Raw genomic sequence first — 22,165 nt, forward strand, 5'->3', positions numbered from 1 at the left:
TCTTTTTATTTTATTTTTCTAAATGGCCACCCGCACCCCACAATGCCATTGTTTCTCTGGGATAACAGTAAAACCTAGGTGGTCCTGTTACTATCCCTGATCTCCAGCTGCACCCCATTGTTATCCCTTCACCAGACCAGACCTTTTCTGATAGGGCACCTCCCATTTTAATTGAGCAGGCAACACCACCATTTAACAGAGATGGAGACTGACGGTGAGGACTTCTAGGACTTGTGTTCTTGGGGGTTTTGCTTCATAGAAAGTGAGTGTGAAAACAGCTCAGATCTGTATCACAGCTTGCAACCCCATGCAAAGTCACACATGCACATTCATACAGTTCACCTTGTCAGTATCTTAGCTGTTTATTCAAGCACAGCTCTCCCTCGGGGAAGAACTGAATTCTCATCTATTGTGTGCTCCATCAGAGTTTTGCCAGGGTCTTCCAATGGGCAAATGATCTAAGTTGCTTGAGAAAGGGGACTGTCAAATGAAAAAGTAATCTGGGTGAAATGGTGGTGGAAATTCTATGGGGACTACACCTGAGAAAAGAAAGCAAACATTTTGCAAAAATGAACAATGATGTAAAATATATATAAATAAATAAATTATAAAAAAAGAAAAAGTAAGCCATTAGATTGTTGTGTGGAGCATGTTGAATAAGAGACACAGCCAATTTAGCAGCCATTAAGAAAGTTTAATGCATTAGAAGTTTCGAGTGTGTCAGACTAAATGCTTATATCCTCTAAAGTTCAGCCTCAAAATTAAAGAAAATGAGATTTCACACAACCTTAATTATCCTGAAAGTATTTGGGCAGACCTCACTGCAAGAAAATGAACCATAGGGGAATGAATGTTGATCAAAATATGATCCCTGGGTAACTGATATTACAAGATGTTCTAAGTTACTGGAAATGAATCTTAAAAATTCCATTTTTAGAGGCACTGTTTCTAACTACAACTCCTCAATTCTTATTCTTGGATATCATAAGACAATAATTGAGTGTTATCAATTAAAATTTGTTCTAATTTAAGGATCTTAAAGAAGGCCATACTTAGGAGGTGGCGGGGGTGGGGGGCAGTGGGGAGAGAGAGAGAGGATACTGCATTACTCCAACAGAAATAAAACAACAATGCTTTATCTACTCTGTTCTCCTTTTCTTCCTTCTGTTATTTCTAGAGCCTTCAGGGACCGATGAGGTGCACTGTTTCTTAGAGATTACTATTTTATCAGTCTATGATTTATACATATATTACATTTAATGTAATTTACATATAAATAAATGATTTAAAAAATAACTTTACATCAAAGTTGTTTGCTTTCTATTTTAGCCTTAAGATTTCACTCTCTTTTGCAATCCTCTTTAAGAATAATGTCTTTGCAATGATAAGCCCAAGTCAAAGGGAAAATATAATTAATAGAAATTATCTCAACAGCCAATCTTTGAGATACACATTTATCTTACAAATTATGTTGCACTTATAATCTAATTTATTTCATCATTATTTTTCTACTTTCCTTTGAAAATATTTCAATTCTTATTAGATTAACTGATGCGATGCCTAGTAATTGCAAATTGTATTAAGACACTAATATTGACTAATGCCTAAAGATTAAAGGATTTTATGAAAATTTATATTTCTGTCTTTTAAATGAATGCATATTCAGTCGATCATAATTTCTAATTCTTACTTTCACACTAAAGATCCAAATAGAAACACTTCTGTTAAAAAAAAAATGATGCTATTTAAGAAACTGAAGTCAGGTGAAATGGAATTAATAGCAGAAAACTATATATGCAAAAGGTGAATTACTAGACATCTGTCCAGATAAAGAGAAATAGAACTGAACTGGATTTGGAATAGATCACAGAAAGTATTCACAGCAGCTCATTGTTAGGGGAGCCTGAGTTCACTGTAATAAAGACTACCAGTCCAATTTGAGGCATTTGAATTGAGTATTTGTGTGCCAGAACCTGAGTTCCTGTATTTTAAAAAGACTATAGCGAAATTCTGAAAATCAACCAAAGTTGGTAATCATTTTACACATTTTCTCTTTTCTTTTTAAAGATTTTTTTTTTTTTTCCTTATACCAGCACTGGGTACAGTCAGAAGCTCGGGAGGGTGAGAGAATTCACCAGAGCCAGAGCAGGGAACAGAACAGGCAGACTGATGAACACTGCTAAGGGGAGCAGCGGGCACGACAGGAGAGGTCTGCGCGCCATGTGGGACCCTCGCTGGCAGCCGGGGATCTAAGCGGCGCTGCAGAGGCTGCGGGCAGCTTCTCAGCCCAGCACTCAACCGCTGCACCACCAGGGGAGGCCCATTTTACAAATTTTCATATGACCAATTTTGACAATAAAGGCTTTACCCCCAGGGTTACCTTATTTTTCTATCCATCCACATGCCTGGAATTTCCATGTCAGCTGACTTCATTTGACAATAAAGCATATATACTATTTCCAGGGGACTAAATTCATAAGTTATTCAAATTTGTTTGATGGGGCCATTGAGTCATTTAACACATTTTGTTATTATGAACTTTTTTATCAGAGGAGCTACCCTTTAAAAGTTTCATAAAACCTTGAAATAGTCAATGAAAGAGGTAAAAATCCCAAAGATGAACTTGCAGATTTATATTGTTTGTTGTCTGTGCCTGAAATAATATATCTAAAAATGGACCACAAGTAATTCTAGGATATGCAGTAGTAGACCAAGTAATACAGAAAATTATAATACAAATGTGCATATTCCTGAAGTATCAAATTTATTTATAGTTTATATATATTATAAAGAAATACATATTTTGGTTAAAACTTTTAATATATTCACATATCCTTTATATAGTCATATATAAACATTTAATAAATACATATTGAAAGAGATTATTTCAAATATTGAATATTTTTGAGGCAAATTTAATAAAGGGACTAAATGGCCAACAGGCATATGAAAAAATGTTCAACATCACTTGTAATCAGGGAAATGCAAATCAAAACTACCATGAGATACCAATCTTACACCAGTGAGAATGGCACATATTAAAAAAACTAGCAACAACAAATGTTGGCGAGGCTGTGGAGAAAACGGAACTCTCCTGCACTGCTGGTGGGAGTGCAAACTGGTCCAACCACTATGGAGAGCTGTGTGGCGATTTCTTGACCTACTAAACCTAGAGCTTCCATAGGATCCAGCAATTCCACTCCTAGGTATTTACCCAAAGGACACAGAAACATCAATTCCAAAGAGCACCTGCACCCCTATGTTTATAGCAGTACTATGTACAATAGCTAAGCTTTGGAAACAATCCAAATGCCCCCAAATAGATGACTGGATCAAGAAGATGTGGTACATATACACCATGGAATATTACTCAGCATTCAAAAAAGATAAACACATGCAATTTGCAGCAACATGGATGGCACTGGAAGGGATCATGCTCAGCGAAATAAGCCAGAAAGAAAAAGAAAAATACCGGATGGTCTCACTCATAGCAGGAATCTAGAAAGCTTAAATAAGGGACCAGGAAAAAGAATAACTATAAGAAAGTGAAAATCAAAATCAACAAACAACTATGAACCAGAGACACTCTATGGGAGGTGGGGGGCGGGGAGGGGAGGGATTGGGGTCAAAATAAGGGGGTTGCAATTGTATGGTGAATATAAAAATAAAAGTTATTATAAAAAATGTTATTGGAAGGTTTAAATAAGATTAGCCTTGGATGAGTTACTAGGACAGTTATCACAGAAAGGGACAATCTGTCACTTCACCCATGACTTTGTGGCTTCCCCAGATTGCAGTAGGGCCCAGGAGTCAGCGGCCATGTTGTAAGTAGGAGAAAAGACAGTGGAGTATCCAACATCAAAAGTTTATTTGTGGCACAAGCAAAGCAAATCTTTATTTCAAGCAAAAGCAGCAAAGCAAAACTCCTGCTACCAGGAGGGGACTCAAATGAGTTGTTGTTGATGGAATTCAGGTTAATTTTATCTGTTGAGGCTTTGTGTTAGTTTTCTAGGGAAGATTTGTTAGGGGGAAGTTTCACCTTTTTGTTTCTTTGGAGCTGATTTCCACTGGCCTTGGCCTGTTGCTGTCTGGACATCCACACCACCATCCCCCTCGGCCCCCCACTTCCGTGTCTCCTTGCAAGTGTCTCCTGATCTTGGTCATTCCCATACGCATTGCCATCTCTAGATCTGGAAAAGGTTATTGAATGGAGATGTTCATCTGGTGTGATTATAGTGCTTTGTAGAGGACTGAAGAAATATAGTCAGCCTGGGTCAATATGACTGGAAGGTAGTCTGGTAAAAACTTCCCAACTTAAACTCTCCCTATCTTACAAACATTTGCAAGTGTCCTCCACTGGCCAGACTTACAGAAGTCAAGTTATTGACTTTCTCCAAAATGGCTCAATCTCTCAGAGTACCAACAAGGGTGTGGGGTGGAGAAGGATCTTGAGGAAGAAGCAAGAAGGTACCTCATGCAGAGAATAAGTTGTTTTAATGTTTCTAATATATATTTGCATGTAAATATATATTTTCATTCATTTGAAAATATTTAGTGAGTACTTACTGTGGGCATGGTTCTGTGGTAAGCACTAAAGGTACATCAGTGAGCAGACATGCAATATTCTTATTTTCTTTCAGGCTTAGATTCTAATCAGTAAATGGAGAAGAAAAGAAATTCAGATGCCATAGGTTTTATGAAGAAAATAACATAGGGTGAAGGATGAAGAGTAATTGGGGGCATTTTTATTTTATTTATTTTTTTAAGATTTATTTATTTATTTATACAAGCACTGGGTACAGTCAGAAGCACGGGAGGGTGAGAGAATTCACCAGAGCCAGAGCAGGGAGCAGAGCAGGCAGAAGGACCGAGGTACACTGCTGAGGGGAGCAGCGGGTGGCAGGAGAGGTCTGCGTGCCATGTGGGACCCTCCTCTTGTGGCCGGGGAGCAGCCGGGGATAGAGCCAGCGCTGCAGAGGCTGCCGGCAGCTTTACAACCCAGCGCTCAACCGCTGTGCCACCGGGGAGGCCCCTATTTCGTGGTGTTTTTTAAGAGTTCAAGGAATATCTGTATGAGATACATATGAAAAACGGAGGGGGCCAGGCATGAAAGAATCTGAGGAAGGCAATCTCAGGAAAAAGAAATAGCAATTGCAAAGGTCCAGGGATTTGAACAGGTTTGTTCTGTTCTAGAAAAAAAAAAACAAAGGAGGGGCCTCCTTGGTGGCTCAAGGGGGTTAAAATGCAACCTATGAAGCTTTCCGCAGCCACTGCAGCATGAGTTCGATCCCCGGCCAGGGAGCTACCCACATGGCACAGCAGACCTCCCCTGACTCTCCTGCTGCTCCCCTCAGCAGTGTATTTCAGTAGATCTGCCTGTTCTGTTCTCCATTCTGTCTCTGGTGAACCCTCTCACCCCCCACATCTCTGGCCTGTACCCCAGTTCTTGTATGCATAAATAAATAAATCTTTAAAAAAAGAAATAAAGCAAAGGAGCAAAGGGAGTAAGCGGAGCAAGTAACATTGTAGTGGGATGGGTCTGACGGGAGTTGAAGTTGGAGTGTCAACATTTGGCCTGGTCACTATGAGGCCATAATTTATGGATTACAATACAGAGTTTATGTTTCATTATGAATACAGAGATGCCTTGCAGAGTTTTTTTTTTTTTAAGATTTATTTATTTATGCATACAAGAGCTGGGGTGTAGGCCAGAGGTGTGAGGGGGGCGGGAGGTGAGAGGATACACCAGGGACAGAGTGGGGAGCAGAACAAGTAGATCTACTGAATTACACTGCTGAGGGGAGCAGTGGGTGAGTCAGGAGAGGTCTGTTGCACTGTGTGGGTCACCTCCCTGGCAGGGACTTGAATTTGTGCTGCAGTGGCTGACGATGGCTTCATAGCGCTGTCTTTAACTCCTGTGCCACCATGGAGGTACTGTCTTGCAGAGTTTTAAATAGAACAGTTGAGATTTAATTTGAGTTTTTCCAAAAGATTGTTCTAGTTACTCCTACTTCAAGAGTAGAAGTACACAGTAGATGACAAAACTATTGTAATAATCAGGTTAATCAACAGGGTGGTGTGGAGTGGTGGTAGGTAGAGAAAATGAAGGTACTCAGATTCCACATTTGTTTGTTTTATTAATTACTGTAACTTCCATCTCTAGAAATGATCTCGGTTGAAGTATTAACAACCTGCTCAGACTGCCTGTGGCTACAGGACTATGGAAGTGACAATCCTCACCTCTTTACATGAACAACATGAACTGATATTCAAAAGAATTTGAGAAAACCTATTACATTGCAAACTATTATATTCACTGCCCATATGAAACTGCACTGCTTTTCTTACATCATACATAGTAGAGGGTTATCACCAAATTAATTCTCCAAGAAAGCATATAGTTTAATAATTTACTCATTAAAAATGAAAATTCATTGATTTTCTAATCAAGGAATTATTTGAAAGACAAAGACAGAGTATATGTGGATAGTGTTCAGTTCTGATGTAACCAAGGTTCTAGAAACAAGTTACTAGAAAAGAAGTAACTGTAGCATAATTTGGCATAATTTTCTTTAAGAATCTGAGTGCAGCACAGCTATGGGAAGCAGATTCACATTGCCTCAGATTCATATGTACAAACCATAAATAATACACTGTCAACAGTGGGTAGAATCACCATTCATCTGCCAATCAAATGCTGCTAGTCTAGAATACTTTCAGCCTTTTGTGGTCATTTATGTCATTCTTATTTTGCACCCCTTACTCTAAAAAGTAGATTTTTTTATTAGTCCTCACAGAGTATTGATATGTATAGCAATTCCTTCAACAAAGCTCCATTCCTTTTCACCCAGCTCATCATCATTTTCAAAATAATGTTCATTTTGGACTACAAATGAGATTAGCACATCAGTACTGATGCTTTTACAACAGAAACACACTTTAATGATAAACTATATTGAATAACAAGTAGAAGAAGTTATGTGCCCAATAAGCAATATACTACTATTATTTAACCAGAAAATGGGAGAATCAAATCTGTTCTAGAAAATATCCATGGTGCTTCCACTACAAATCTGAAGAAGACATGGGTTCTGTTCTCAAGAGACTCCCAAAGGAGCTGGAAGCAAACTGTGTTACGAGCCACTTAAAATGCAGTGCCCACACCCAAGAAAGTCTACAAGCTATTATAGTAGAAGAGTTTCCAATGAAGTTTTTCTCAATTTGAAAAGAGAACGGTTTGACAAGATCCAACAGTGGGAAGGAAGTTGCAATCAATGGGAAAAATCCGGAATTTTATGGGAAGACAAGTGAAGCTTCACAAATAGATGAAGGTCTAGCTTTATTCTCCCCCACCCCACCCCACAATCATTCCTTGGTCCCCCTCTGTCTCTTTCCCTTCACCATCCTTCATAACCTCAGAGTCCTCAGCTTCATTAATGTCCACTAGTTTTTTTTGTGTTTTGTGTTATCAAATTGTCTGCTACTTGAATGTCCAATATTTGTCTTTATCATTCTGATTTACTTTGCTGCATCTAATTCTCTCACATTCCTTCCATTTTGTTGCAAAGAGCTGCATTCATGCCTATATACTACTCAGATGTTGTCTACCTTTGTAAAAAAGTCATGTCATCATCAATATATTACATTCCCAAATCATCCATAAAATACTCAAAGTAACAAACATTAGCACAAAGCATTTCACTGAAGTCAAAAAGTATAAATAGAACTTTCTTCTGATTCTGCTATAGTTCTCTCAGTAATGAGTCTGGTCCCAAAAACATGAATGGGAACTTTGATGATAAGCAGCTTCAACTGAATTTAGACATTTGGATTAGATTGCTTCCCTGGATAAGTTAGAAACACCGTGGACGTTGTATCGCTCCAGGCAAGGGATTGACCTAGCAGGGTTTCCTATTTTCAGAGGGAGTAAAATGTGAGAGTAGCTTCAATTACAGTCTCTCCTATTTTCACTCCTGAACTATTATTCAACTATTTGCCAGTAAGGAACAAAGAACTAAAAGCTGAAACCATTGTTGCCTAAAGATTTTCTTCATATATTTTTTTCTTTCTTTCATACCATTGGCAGAATTACAAGCCACAAAGCTTGTTCCTATATTTGAGGAGTCAACCAAAAGAGCTATGAAGAGTTTATTAATGTTGATAGCCATTAAATCCTGAGGTTTCTAAAAAGTTTAACATAACTGCAAAGTAAATATCTTATGGATGTACATTTTTAAACTGCCCAGGGTTTATTATATAGGAATTTATAATAAACATACTCAAAATCATCTTTGACTTGGATAGAAATTGAAATTAAAATTTCAAAAGTTTTCTTTTTTTTTTTTTTAACTGAATCATCAATTGGAACACAATTAATGATGTGAACATGAGCTTCTATATAAAAATGCGTTTTTAAGTTTTGCTATATATTCTTTGGTTGCCAAGTTCCTCATGAGTGGCTTAGTGAACCAGTCAAGTAGATAAATTGTAGGTCAGGAGAGAAAAAGATGCATTTCATGATTTTTCCAGAAAAGATCCTCTAGAACTGATTAAAAAAATCTCCCTCTCTAGAAAGTTTGTGCTGTAGTTGGTCTAACTGGGTTGAGAAGCAACTTGAAAAAGAACAAAAACTGATGGTGGGTGATGATAATAATTGTTCCTTTTGTTCAGCATTTAGTATGTACAACTTTTCCAATTATTTATCAAGTGTTTTTTCATTTATATCACAGCATCATGAATTATAAAACATCACCAACTATTCCCCTATAAGAAATTTAATATTTTATTGCTACTTTGGATTATTCCTGGATCTAGACATCTCTTGTTCCCATCTTTTTCTCTAGCAAGAATGGTAATTAACATTAGATTGATGTGCTTCTGGATCTATAGAAGTGATGTGTTGATTTTTACTTCACAGAGTTTATTGCTTCCAAGCAAGTTATGGGACTACGAAGAGCTATAGAACAAAGAACATCTACCATATTCATAGATTCTTAGAAAAAATATTAGACACTCTGCTAGGAGATTAGAAATTAGAGAACAATGTCTCCAATATCCCCACGAGGTAACTTGCTTTCTTCCTTTTATTTTTCCTTGTGCTTATACAATAAAAGATTCTTAGCAGAATATTTATGTCCCTCTACCTTAATTATAGTGTATTTCTAGACATATGGTCAGTCATCATAGTGCTTTGATCTTCTCATTATACATGAATGTTTGAGTAGGTATTTTCTTGCTCCTTTAATATGTATTCTGGACATGTACTAAGTAAATATTATTGTACTATTTCTCTGGCTTTCATGGGTGTGCCAGATCAAAAAGGACACATAAAAAGGGAACATTAACCACAACTAAATTAATAATTACCTGTGGGATGATTTAGAGACTGAGACAAAAAAATATCATTGAAGACTCAAATCCATATTGAAATCCTTTGCCAGTGTTTAAACAAGACTAGAAACTTCAAAGCTAAAGTGAATTCTTGTGTCTGTGTGTTAGGTCTTCTTAGTGACTAAGGATGTCCCTTTTCAATATTGTTATAAGTAGAATCATGGTGATCTTATTATTCTAACATTAATTGGACTTTCAAATACTTTTGAATTACTTTAGGAAAGCATCAGTTTTGGAATCTAAAATAATTGTGATTTGAAAATAAATGATGCCAGAACATGGCAAACATTTTAATGTAAAATAATGCATTATCAGTGTGGTTCATGATTTTTAATAGTCAGTATTCTTAAGACTTTGATTTTAAGGATATATAATACTAGGATTAAATACCAGAGAAAAACATTTTATTCGATGCATAAATTAAATATTAATAATGTCAATACATTTAGAATTAACTTACCATTAAGTTCTATAATATGGGATGTAAGGGTTAGTCTGGGGAACTTCAAAGTGATAAAGAAGGACAAATAAATTAAAGCAATACTTTGAACAGAGAGGAAATTTAGACTGTATAACATTATTGTGATTGAATGATAAAATTATTTTAAAGGATAAATTCAGATATGCTAATTAGTAATACAGGGCCCATATATATTTCTAAAAATATACTTTGTCCAATGATATAGTTTTGAAAATGTCTTCAACCGTTTAAGAACTACTCACTAATGTTCAGTTTTGGACTAGACATTGTACCTTGTAGACATCAGTTACATAGGTAGAATGGACACATAAAAAAAAAGACAAAATCATAGATATTTAGTAGCTCATGTTCTAAACAGAAAGATGGTTGGTCAAACACATGCATAGAATAAAATATATAAAGTTCAAGTGTGTTTGAGGAAAAAACCAGGAGTGACTTTATAGTTCTAAAACTGTTAACTCACTTAACAGTGGAAAGATGTTCATAATGACATTAGTATTTAAGTTTGTTTTAGGAGGACAGCTTTACCCACACATAAAGAATCTTGACAATGCAAACCAATTGGGAATTCTGGTTTAGAAGAATCATAGATTTGGAACAGAATGGTGTTGATCATGTCCTTATGAAATTGAGAAGTTATGATTTTTACCAGTAAGGAGACCTCAAAAATTCCCATTCAAAATCCCCTCTTAAAGCTCCCTCCACACATGTTGGCAGTGTTATCCATCATTGATCATATCTGAAAAGATTTGCTGCTCTTTGAATAAGAATCATGTTTCTATGTGGTTTGAGAGTTTTCCATTGTGACGCTCACAACTATTTTTAATATTTATGGAATGGTACTTCAGTCTGTTGCAATTCAGAGCATATGTTCACCAGTGACAAGAACCAGAAGAATGCCATACATTTTATGAACTGTTAATAAGTTCGTAAACTGATTGTTTTGTGGCCAAAACTCTGTTACTACTGGCATTAACTGACATTCCAATCTGGACTTCTGCTCGAAAATGAGTCTGTACTAAAGTATTAGCTCTTTTCTTGCCCTACTTTTGCTCAAAGTAGTATCAGATTTCATTTATGGAACATAATTTTTAGAGGAAAAAAGTGGGGCTGCCCTGCTTCTTCTTTGTTATTAGGTGTAGAGAACATTCTCTGTTTTAGACCCTGAGCTTATTTTTAGAAAGTTAACAGGCACAGAATGAATGCCTTTAGGGTTAAGTTCTCAAACCTAGTCTTGCTTTTAAACATATGGATATTTACGTTTGGGTAGATTAACCCCATAGTATATTATGTCATGTTTTGGAAAGTACCTCTATATCTAAAACAATCATTATTCAGATGTTAGATTTGAATATAACAAATGAGATGGCATCTATAATAAATTTTAAACTAAAAAGCATTTTAGATATGAATGATATTGTACTGCTATATTTCAATACCATTGAATTTAATCCCCCCTTGATTATCATCTATATTCCTATTATATTAGGAATTCTGCATAGAAAGACCTATAAAGCATGAGCCTTGTCTTCAAGGAATTATTTTTTTCCATCATCTGAAGTCCATAGTTAATGTTAGAATTCTCATTGGTATCGTGTATATTCCATGGGTTTGACATATGTATAATTACATGTATTTTCCATGAGTATACACGTATGTTAATTGCCCTAAAACTCCTTTGTGCTCAGTCTATTCTACCATCTCTTCTCACTAACCTTACATACTCAGAGATTTTTAATCATTGGATAGGCAATGTGCTGTGAATAAAGTAACCAAAGATATCAACTCATCATAAAAAGTTTTAATAAGGGTTTGCAACATAAATACCGAATAAGTTCAGAAGAACGAATGACCCCTCTGGCCTGAAATGGTTAGTAAAGACTTTGTTTAGGTGGAAATTAACAGACAGGTAGGTCCGTGAATAAGTAGAGAACTAGAAGAAAGGCTATTTAGACTGAGAGACTCTCAAAAGGGAAATTCTGGAAATAGAGTGTGTTTATGGTAGCCCTTTGGCATTTAATATTGGCTGTTTTTTTTTTTTAAGATTTTGTTTATTTTTGCATTGAATAACTGGGGTGTAGGCCATAGGTGAGGGGGGTGAGAGGATTCACCAGAGACAGAGTAGGGAGCAGAGCAGGCAGATTTACTGAAATACACTGCTGAGGGGAGCAGTGGGTGAGACAAAAGAGGTCTGCTGCACCATATGTGTGTAGCTCCCTGTTGAGGGATCAAACTCAGGCTGTAGGAGTGGTATCACTGAGACTTAACCCCTAGGCCACCAGGGAGGCCCAATATTTGCTGATTTAATCATTCTTAGAGGATTTAAAAAAAACTTCAGGGACATATTTGAATTGTGTCATGCCTCATTTAACTGGGAGTAATTCACTGAGGCTGAGAGTCCATCTACATCTGACCATGGTGTGAAATATCTCTTCTACAGAATTCTTTTTCTAGCAAGAGGGTTTTTAAGTGTCTAGACTGGCATTTATTGGCAAAAATGAAGGAGAGATTCTCTTGTTTCCTCTCTTTCAGTGCATATTAACTAAGCCGTCTAGTCCTAGTTGGAAGAATAATTAAAGGAGGCATAAAATAGGCTTGGGAATGTTGGGTGTGATAGAATATAGATTGAAATTTATGAGGAAGTATATTTTACATACTTACTATATACCATATATTGTGCCAATTATAGTGAACAATTAAAAAAGAAGCAACGAAATTTATCTACATCTTTAAATTTACCAATTTGTAAGGAAAATAGCACATGAAACAGAGGTATAAGTGTTTCAATATGGAATTGGATAGCACTACTTAAAATACTGATGACTGAGACTGTGAAATAAAGCCTACATTAGGAGTCTTAACACTGGCAGTAAGCATACAACTCTTACAAAATGTATTTTATATAAATCCCAGGGGCTCCTCATGTATGTTATCAGTCTTGACACACATTTCTTGGTAAAATGTGAGTCTTTTCTGTTTTTAGTCAAGAACTGGAATTCCTGTAATTATTACTAGAGGGAATGCTGTTAACCATAATACAGTTTCTCCGGGGGATAAAACAAGAATGACATTTCTAAACTATGTAATGCTATTTTCACAAGGGGTCATGTGACAAACTTGCTCTGCTGAGTTGTAAAGACATAGGTTGAAAAAAATATGTAAACAACAGTGGACACATTGGACATTTTTGACTTTAAGTAAAGAACACTGTTAATCTGATGTAAGGTCTGAAAGGTACCCCCAGTTATCTACAAGAGAGTTGTTGTCTTTGCGTGTGAGAAACTTGAGTGCCCTCTTGCACTTACATATAGTCAGATAAGAGCCAGCCACCCAGGCTGCAGGCAACAGTGCTAATCCTAAGTCCAAGTGGAGAAAGAGTAATACATTTCATACTAAATAAATAGGTGTTTGCTATCCTTACCAATTTTCCAGTATTTTTTTTTTTCTTTTCATCAGCCGATGATTAAAAATGTACTCAAAAGTAACATCATCACTCTGAACAGTAAGGTCAAACACAAAATACAGTCTTGTGAATTTGGAGGAAGGCCAGCATGAAGTTTAATACAGTTTAACTAACTTTGAAGATAAATATGAATTTTATCCAACAGCTAATTAAACAATTATAAGTTGAAATCTTGTTGGGACTGTTTCAATAAATACATGTTGATTAAGATCTTTTAAAAATGTTTTACTAAGCAAATAAAAATATTTCCTACAATCAGGCTTACACTCTGGATATACCTGGCAAATCTTTCTTCAGTGTGCACTAGAAGGTGCACTTAATTCAAATCTTACAGAAAATCACCAGCACATTGACTTCATTAATCACTAAACTGCCCCAGGCATGAAAATTAGTCATAGGCTAGTTGTGCACTCACTTGCAAACACCAAGATGTGAAGGGTTTTTATAAGCAGCTACCCCTATAGCTTCCATTCTATTTGAATAAAAACTACTAGGCACAGTATGAGTAGCTATGAATTGTAACATTTGTCCTATTGATTACTCTGTGCATTATCCTTACATTTTTTTTTATCATGCAAAGATTAAACATATATGGATGTTTCTCTGGAAACACTGTATATGTTATTTACTGCTAATAACTAGATTCCTTAAAAAGCACCTTCCATTTTTTGCTCCCCGTCTATTCTTGAGTTAATGTGTACAGTCTAGTCTAGTCAACCTCTCTCCGTCTCTGTTTCCCTCTATCTCCCTCCACTCTTTTCATCTCCCCATCCTTATCTTTACTATCAATGATAAAAAATAAATGAAATTATCAATCAACTTACCCATATATTAAAAACAATTGTGAGCACTGCAATGGAAAGATGTCAAACCACATTACAAATAAAATTTCTATTCTCAGGACAGTGTATCTTTTGAGTTCTGATCAACAATGAACACCACCACCAATGCATGTGGAGGAGTTTTGAGAGATGAATTTGAATGGATATTTTGGGTGTCTCCTAGCTGAAATCATAACTGTTCAATTTCCTAAGGAACATGATAAACAGCATCCTGTTTCAAATATATGATTCTGCTAGACCAGAGTTTCAAATTGGTGAGTGGTCCAAGATTCTTTTTGTGTGGGCAAAATTGTCCTTATAACTTTGTTATGAACCTGGCTTTTAATTTACTGATAGGAATTACCGAGGTCCTGAATACATTCAGAAGCATATTTTCATAGGGTGTATTGCATGTAAACCCAGTCATTTCAGAGACTGCCATCTAATTTTACTTAAATGAATACAAGTGTCCATGAACTTGTCCATTTAAAAAATTGCAAGACTCAACACTCCCTGTTATGCAGGCCAGGATTGTATATGTTTGCTGAGCCAAACCGTAGTACTGACCACCATGTTTTGTATTCTATTAAGAGATAGATTTTCTCTACCTCTTGAATTTGATTTGGCCCTGTGACCTGCTTTGGTGAATAGTATGAAGTAGAAGGGACACTGAACCTGTTCTGATTCCAGGATTTAAGAATTCTTACATTCTTCTTCCATCCCTTTTCAATCTCTATGAGTAAACCCTTACTAGTTTTTCAGATAGTGAGAAACCATATGGGGCAGAGATAAGCTTTCCTTCCTGAGGACATTTTAGGGCATTTCCTAGCTGACATGACAGCTGCCTGCAATGCATGAATAAGCCCTGCCTAGTTCAGAAAACCACCCAATTTAGCTTATCCCAAATTGCTGATCCATATGCTCATGAACAAAATAAAATGCTTAGTTATTGGTTTAAGTCTCTAAGTTTTGTTATTGATAGTTATACAGCAAAAACTACCTAATCACTTACTGATGATAAATTATACACAATTGATATCAAAAACTCAACTCCTACAATTTTCGCTCTCAGGTCATTCTTGATCTGGAATTTTTCTTTTCTTTTTAATACTATCAGCATTTCTTTTCACTCATTCCATAATAATCACATTGTGTTCATGAAACACAATGCATTCAAAAGTTTAAAGTTTATATTTGAGAAATTAAATTGTACTTTTATATGGACATAACTTTAGAAATAATTAGATTTTCAAGCCAGAACACAAATTCCGATATCATCATTAACATAGTTAAATTATATTACTAATAGAACAACTCCACATTCCAAGTTATGATAGTTCATGGGCATACAGAACAGCAAGAAAAATAATTTTTCTCCTTTTCTTACACAGAGTTGTCAATGTTAACATTTGAAGATATATGAACACTATTTTGGGCTCATTTATCAGCTTTTATCTTTATTTAAAACTTTTTCCTACTTTAGGGACCCCAGAAGTCTCTGGAATCTTACTCATCAAAGTAGGGCATGTAACTTACTCTTCTTTCCTTTTCCTGTTTAAATAGATTGATTAGAATGGAGCATGTTAATTATACCGATTCACACTGAGGTGTGAATGGCCAAAAACCTTTTAACAAGATTCAAGATGATACTAGCATTTGTTTTTTAAAGGAGGTCATTAACCAAACCAAACTATAGCTGAAAGAATTTCGAGTACTATTTCAAAGTATTGTTAAAAAAAGAAATAGATAATATGAGTGAAGACATTTTGGACAGCTATTGAGTACCAATAAAAGTTAATTTTGAAAGACTTGTAAGTGATTTGTGGAATCATTTCTTCTAAGAGATCTGTAAATTTAACAGATCCTTAACTTCCATTTTTCAAGACAAGGGCTTTCAAGAACTCCAAGTTGTTCATTATATTGAATTATTATTTTCTGAAGACAGTAATTTTAATTGAAAGGATATTAGTAGCTCTTATTAGAACAAAAATTGATGAATAAGAGATTGATTGGTCAGAAGTTTTGAAATCAAAGAATGTTTTGATTTTTCTTAAAACTTTTTTTCTAGCCAAAATAACCTTTGTGCTCTTATTTTTAGGATGGACATGGTAGGTAATAGTTTTTCTTTGTAACTGTAGAAGTCTGGACCTGTAGATTGTATCATTTGTTGTGGTTCAAATGCTTCTCTTGGCATAGGAAGATAGGTTTCTATTCAGCAACAGTACATCAGACCCCAGTAGAGGAAAAAAAAAATTCCCATATTTTTAGTAAAAATTTGATGTTATGCAAAGATATCATATAATTCTCTCTCATAAAAAACTGTTCCAAGCACATAGTTTTATCTCACCCTGTGTCTGAGGCTGCATGATCTTTAGTGACCCATGGCTGTTTTTTACCAGAGATGTTCAATCTTCCTTGTTATGGCTCAGTAATGGTGTTAAGTCTCTGACATATCTCAGTAATGGTGATGGTTAATTGTCATTTACAAAAGTAAAGTTTTAAACAGGTTTATGATTTTTCTCATGGAATTTAAATGCAAAATATATATTTATTAATGTGTGGATATAAACAGCAATTAATTAATTAATTAATTAATCCAAGCACTGGGTACAGTCAGAAGCTCAGGAGGGTGAGAGAATTCACAAGAGCCAGAGCGGGGAGAAGAATAGGCAGACTGACGAAGTACAATGCTTAGGGGAGCAGTGGGCATGGCAGGAGAGGTCTGTGCACCATGTGGGACCCTCCCTGGTGGCCGGGGATTGAACCAGTGCTGCAGAGGCTGCGGGCAGCTTCGCAGCCCAGCACTCAACCGCTGCGCCACCAGGGGAGGCCCTATAAACAGCTTTTTTAAAAAAACAGTTGATAGGACAGGTAAAAGTATTTGGCAACAGTGGATCTAGGAGTGGAAAAAAAACATTAATAGCACAGGTCTCATACCTTCTCTATTTTCTGACTTACTTTTAGCATAGAATGGATCATTTTGTGGGAGGGTAAATCTATTTCTAACAATGTATTTTTTTACCTTTTTTTTTTTCATACAAGAACCAGGGTACAGGCCAGCTGCACGGAAGGGTGAGGGGATTCATCAGAGACAGAGCAGAGCGAGGAACAGAACAGGCAGACTGACGAAATACACTGCTGAGGGGAGCACCAGGTGCGACAGGAGAGGTCTGCCGCACCATGTGGGACACTCGTGGGTCAGCAGGGATTGAATCGGCGCTGCTGAGGCTGCAGACAGCTTCACAGCGTTGTGTTCAACCGCCTGCGCCACCAGGGGAGACCCTTCTAACAGTGTATTTTGCTTAGACTCTAGGATAGTAAATAATTTTTCTTAGAATAAGATGCCTGGTGCTCTGGATGGCATAAATTTCATACTCATAAAAACAAGAATCTGTATTGAAGACATGGAAGATCTATTTGTCATGGAATTTGTAAGAGGCAACCCTTTAAACTTGTATAGTATTCTATATGTACATCAGGGTGGGTATCTGATTAAAAGCTCTTCAGATAACTCTGCTTTTAAGGATATATGTCCTCCAGGCTGAGGTCAATAACCTTACTGGAATGAAAAACACAAATTCATAGCTTTTTGAACTCTGCCATATTCTATTTTCTCTGATAGTTAAAACCTTTCTACTCCCACTAACAATCCATTCACTTGGTTTCTTATTGCAAATCAATAAATGTCAGGATATTCACGCTGTGCATATTGATACACTAACAGCATTATATGACAATTTAACATTAGGGCTTTATTGGTAAAGAACTTTATTTTCTTTCCCTTGGATCTTCAATTCATTATCTCTTCAATGTCCACAAAATTCAATAAATCCCATTTTGAAAAACCAAACCAAACCCAAACAAAACAGAATCTTGGAACCATGATTTACACAGCTCCCTTGCATAAACACAGATATTCTAACTGATGGTGGTTGTAAAAATATGAGCTACATTTCATTATAATTGGTATTGATGACTTCAAAGAGTACATGGAAAGTGGAAACTAGAAAACAATGCAGACCATGGGATGATATTGCATTCAGATTAATTACTTATGTGGTTTAGAATGTTGCAATACAGCACATTACACGGTGGTTTGAATGAACTCTCTCTTTGCCATTAACTACCACAGAAAAATATAACAAATTTCTCTGACTCTTATTTGGTAATGTCATCATCATTCAGTTATATGCTGAATGTTATGGTGCTAAAAAAATTGTCAACACCGAAGACAGCTAGTGTTTATTAGCTTTAATATGCTGACTTCTTAAATGTTACATTCATAAACTTAAATATTAAATAATTTTGTTATTAAAAACTCTATTTCTATTATTAATGATTTCATGTTTGCAGTATGCCCATATGTCCTAACTGGAAATATATGGAAATAATTGGAAAACTACCTGGCTAATTTGAAGAAAAAAGGCCTTTTGCCTAAGGTGTAGAATAATAATTTTAAGAGAGTTGAAGAAGAAAATACATCAAGATGAAGCCCACAGAATTGGTAAACTTCCCTGTTACATTTTATTTTACTTTTTAAATAAGTAAAGGGAGAATAAAAGGGAAAGTAAACCCAAAATAGATTTAAACAAGCCTCATAAAACAACTTATCTATGCTGGGAAAGAAAATAATAGTCTTATCATTCTGAGATTCCTATTAGATCTCAAAAGATGAAAAGGTACATTTAAACGATTCATTAATTTAAATCCATAGGTTTAATGTTAATAATAGGACTTATGGGGGAGGAAAGATGAGTACTAAATCTGTCAGTATAAAAGAAACACAAGCATATCCATGTTGATGCATGCCCATGTGTCTCTGTGTGTGTGGAGACAAACACACACATAGACAGTGTAATTGATTTCACCTGTCATTACAACTTCTTGAAATGCTTTGTCCCAAATACTCTGCCAGATTTTTCTTCACAATCCTATCAGTGTTCTTATATCAAATGCTAAGTCTTATTGAACTAAGACCATAGCAAGATGAGAAGTCTGAGCACATACAAGGAAAACATTCCCCAAGCCAGGAACAATTAAAAATCTAAATTAAATTTATAGCATAATGCTTAATATTTATAATATGTTTAGCTGTTATCCTAAATTTGTAGCATATTAATAACATTCACCTCAATTGCAGCTTAAAATATGGATCAACTTAAAAAAATCACTCCTAAAATACCAGCATGAAAATGAGAAATAGAAATTGTATTTTTTAGTCCTATGTTATATTTGTTTATATTCATTAGGCTACACAAAGTGGTTAAAAGTACAAAAGGTCTGTACACATTCAAATGTTATTGTTTCATTGGTCAGTTAGTACCAATTTTCTCAGTTTGTACTAATACACATAGGGATAGGATAATAGCTCATGATCAAGTGCTTACAATACAAGTTTACATAATCAATAGTATTACCTATTATTATCCACTCTATGCAACTTCTTTTCCTAATATTTTAACATTTTCATTTAATTGACTTGTTTTATTTAGACACTGTTCATTCTTTTGTTGGTCAGTGAACATAAATACGGAAAAGTATTGATATTCAGTAAGAACTTAATTGTACTATTCATAAGAACTTTGGGGATAATAAATATGAGAATAAATATGAAGAGACAGGACTAACATTTCTTCTATGAATCCCTAACCATGCTTACTATTTTATATTCTACACATTAATTTTCCTAACAGCACAGGGGGACCATTTGCAGCTTCCTGGTTGGAGTAGGCCTCTAAATGTGCAGCCCTGGGGCAGCACTGAGGATAACCATTGTTTTTATAGAGGTAATCTATTGAAATGTAGTGTGAGGCTTGGTCTCACGTCTATCCATTTACTTCTTGATTTCAGAGCTCAGTCTGCAGTTCAGAAAGGAAGTTGTTTTAGGTTTTGTTATCCATTAAAGCAGAAGTATGCGTGTCTCAGTTCTACTGAAACAAAGAAAATCACTCCATTGAGAATATCAGTGGTATTGGAAGGCAAGCCTACAGAGTGGAATGGAAAATAAGGGCCCTTAACAAAATAACTGAAAGGGAAAGTAGGAAAAGAAGGACAAAAGTAAGGGAAGGAAGGAGGCAGGGAGGCAGGAGAGAGGAAGGATAGAAGGAAGGAAGGAAGGAAGGAAGGAAGGAAGGAAGGAAGGAAGGAAGGAAGGAAGGAAGGAAGGAAGGAAGGAAGGAAGGAAGGAGAAAAAGAATGTGGTTATTCTCTTCTAGGTTTCGACCTTGATCAAGTCTAAACTCCTACAACACAACATAGGTAAATTATTGATAGAGTTCTGTGGAAAGTGCTTTTCAGTCTGACTTATTCGTATAATTGATTCAATTCTCAATTTACTACTTTATGTTGTTGGTGGGGACAGGCCAAAGAGGATTTTTGGCAAGCATCCATTCCCTTACTGACCTCTACCTAATCAGGTTAACCACAGATGGAGAAAGATTTGATTTAAACTAAATTTTTATTTGGTCTTTGGTGAAACTGGGAAAAACCTACTTACATACTTACAATCCAACCTTTAGTGTTAGTACACATGCATTTTTCATATGATTATTTAAAAATTCTACTTTTTTAACAGAAAAGTAGATTGGATTGCTATAGTGACCATATCAGTAAATTTGCTGCATAAAATTTCACTTTGCCCTAAACCTTTCAACCCAATGAAGTACATATATGTACATTTTTAAAAAAAAAGATATGTAAAATAAAAAACGGAGGAACATATGCTAAAAAAAGATCATAGATTATTTAATATTACTTTTTTCATTTGGTATTTTGTATGTGTATTAGAGTTAAACCTTTTAAATATTAATAAATACACTTTTAATTCATTAGATGTTTGTGAAGAAAAAAATTCTTATATACTAATTGAAATGCATACCTGGGAGAACTTTAATTTAAACTATTCCCAAGGGGATACCTGTTTATACTGATTTGAATATAAAATAAAAGTGACTTTTTAAGAAAGTGGAAGTTCCAGTAAATTTTTAAAAATTAAATTCTTGATGACATAAAACCTCTTGCAGCATCCCTGTGAAAAGGTTTTGCCTGTCAAGTGAAAGCAAAGAATTTAGCTAGCAAACCTGGTAAAGATTTCAAAGGGAAGTCACACACACACACACACACACACACACACACACATACACTGGCATCATGCATGCATTGAGGAGTGAATACAATCGTTGGCTGCCCTTCCACAACCCCCACACATGGCAGAGTGGATCTTAAACAAAATGAATAGAGCAAATAGGTCTGTAAAAGCAAGTTCTTTGTAAGATCTACAAAGAGTAAACGGTCAAGATCTCTAGAGGGCAGTGTATTAAATTGCAGATATTATCTAGCTAAACCCCAAATCATAAAAGCATGAAATTAGTAATTGACTCAATTTGCCTCATTTATTAGTTGCTCAGACCTCTGCTTGAATTAACATTGCCCAATGGAATTTCAAGTAGTGGTGACAAGGCATAGCATGGCAGAGATTAGCGCCTGCTTCTGTTTCTGTACTTCAAAGTTCCCTCACCAGCCAATTAGGTTAACTCTAATCTAACATGCATGCTTTTGGCCCTTTTATTGTCAATAAATGTGACATCAGTTTTTTATATATATATTTTTTTTGTTTAAGGCAGTGTGGAGTCACTCTGTCTTAATTTGACATGGTATTCTCAATTTGTTGCATCTTATCTCAGCGAGTTTCACTTTATGATCCCTGTTGGTTTCAATTATATATATCAATGAAAGGTGGAGGTTAATGATCTATGTGTAATAGAAAAATTGCCAACATGCTAAATTCCATATCATAATCTACTACAATGCACTATGTAATAATGAACATAATCTCTGTACAATTATGTATGTTTTTGTATTTGTATTTTTTTAGTGGTAATGATTACTGTTTTCTTAGCCACCCACATTTGTTTTATAACATTAAAATAGAATATGTTTTCAAAAGAATGGATGAGTATTCTTATGTTATTTTAGTCATAACTAAAAATTATTTTTTATCTTCAAGAATTA

The 22,165-nt window shown here is 35.5% G+C and overlaps 1 long non-coding RNA gene across 1 annotated transcript in view; it reads right to left on the minus strand.

Annotated features, from left to right (window-relative positions):
- Positions 1–4,618: 4,618 nt before the first annotated feature.
- Positions 4,619–22,165, minus strand: part of LOC129146753 (uncharacterized) — a 123,616-nt gene continuing 106,069 nt past the window's right edge. The window contains exon 3 of the long non-coding RNA XR_008553919.1: positions 4,619–4,649. This is a non-coding gene — a long non-coding RNA (uncharacterized LOC129146753). The remainder of the gene's footprint in view (positions 4,650–22,165) is intronic.

This window comes from Talpa occidentalis, unplaced genomic scaffold (genome assembly GCF_014898055.3).
Source record: "Talpa occidentalis isolate TD23 unplaced genomic scaffold, MPIMG_talOcc4v2.1 talOcc4.4, whole genome shotgun sequence".
In the NCBI taxonomy this organism is placed as follows: Eukaryota; Metazoa; Chordata; class Mammalia; order Eulipotyphla; family Talpidae; genus Talpa; species Talpa occidentalis.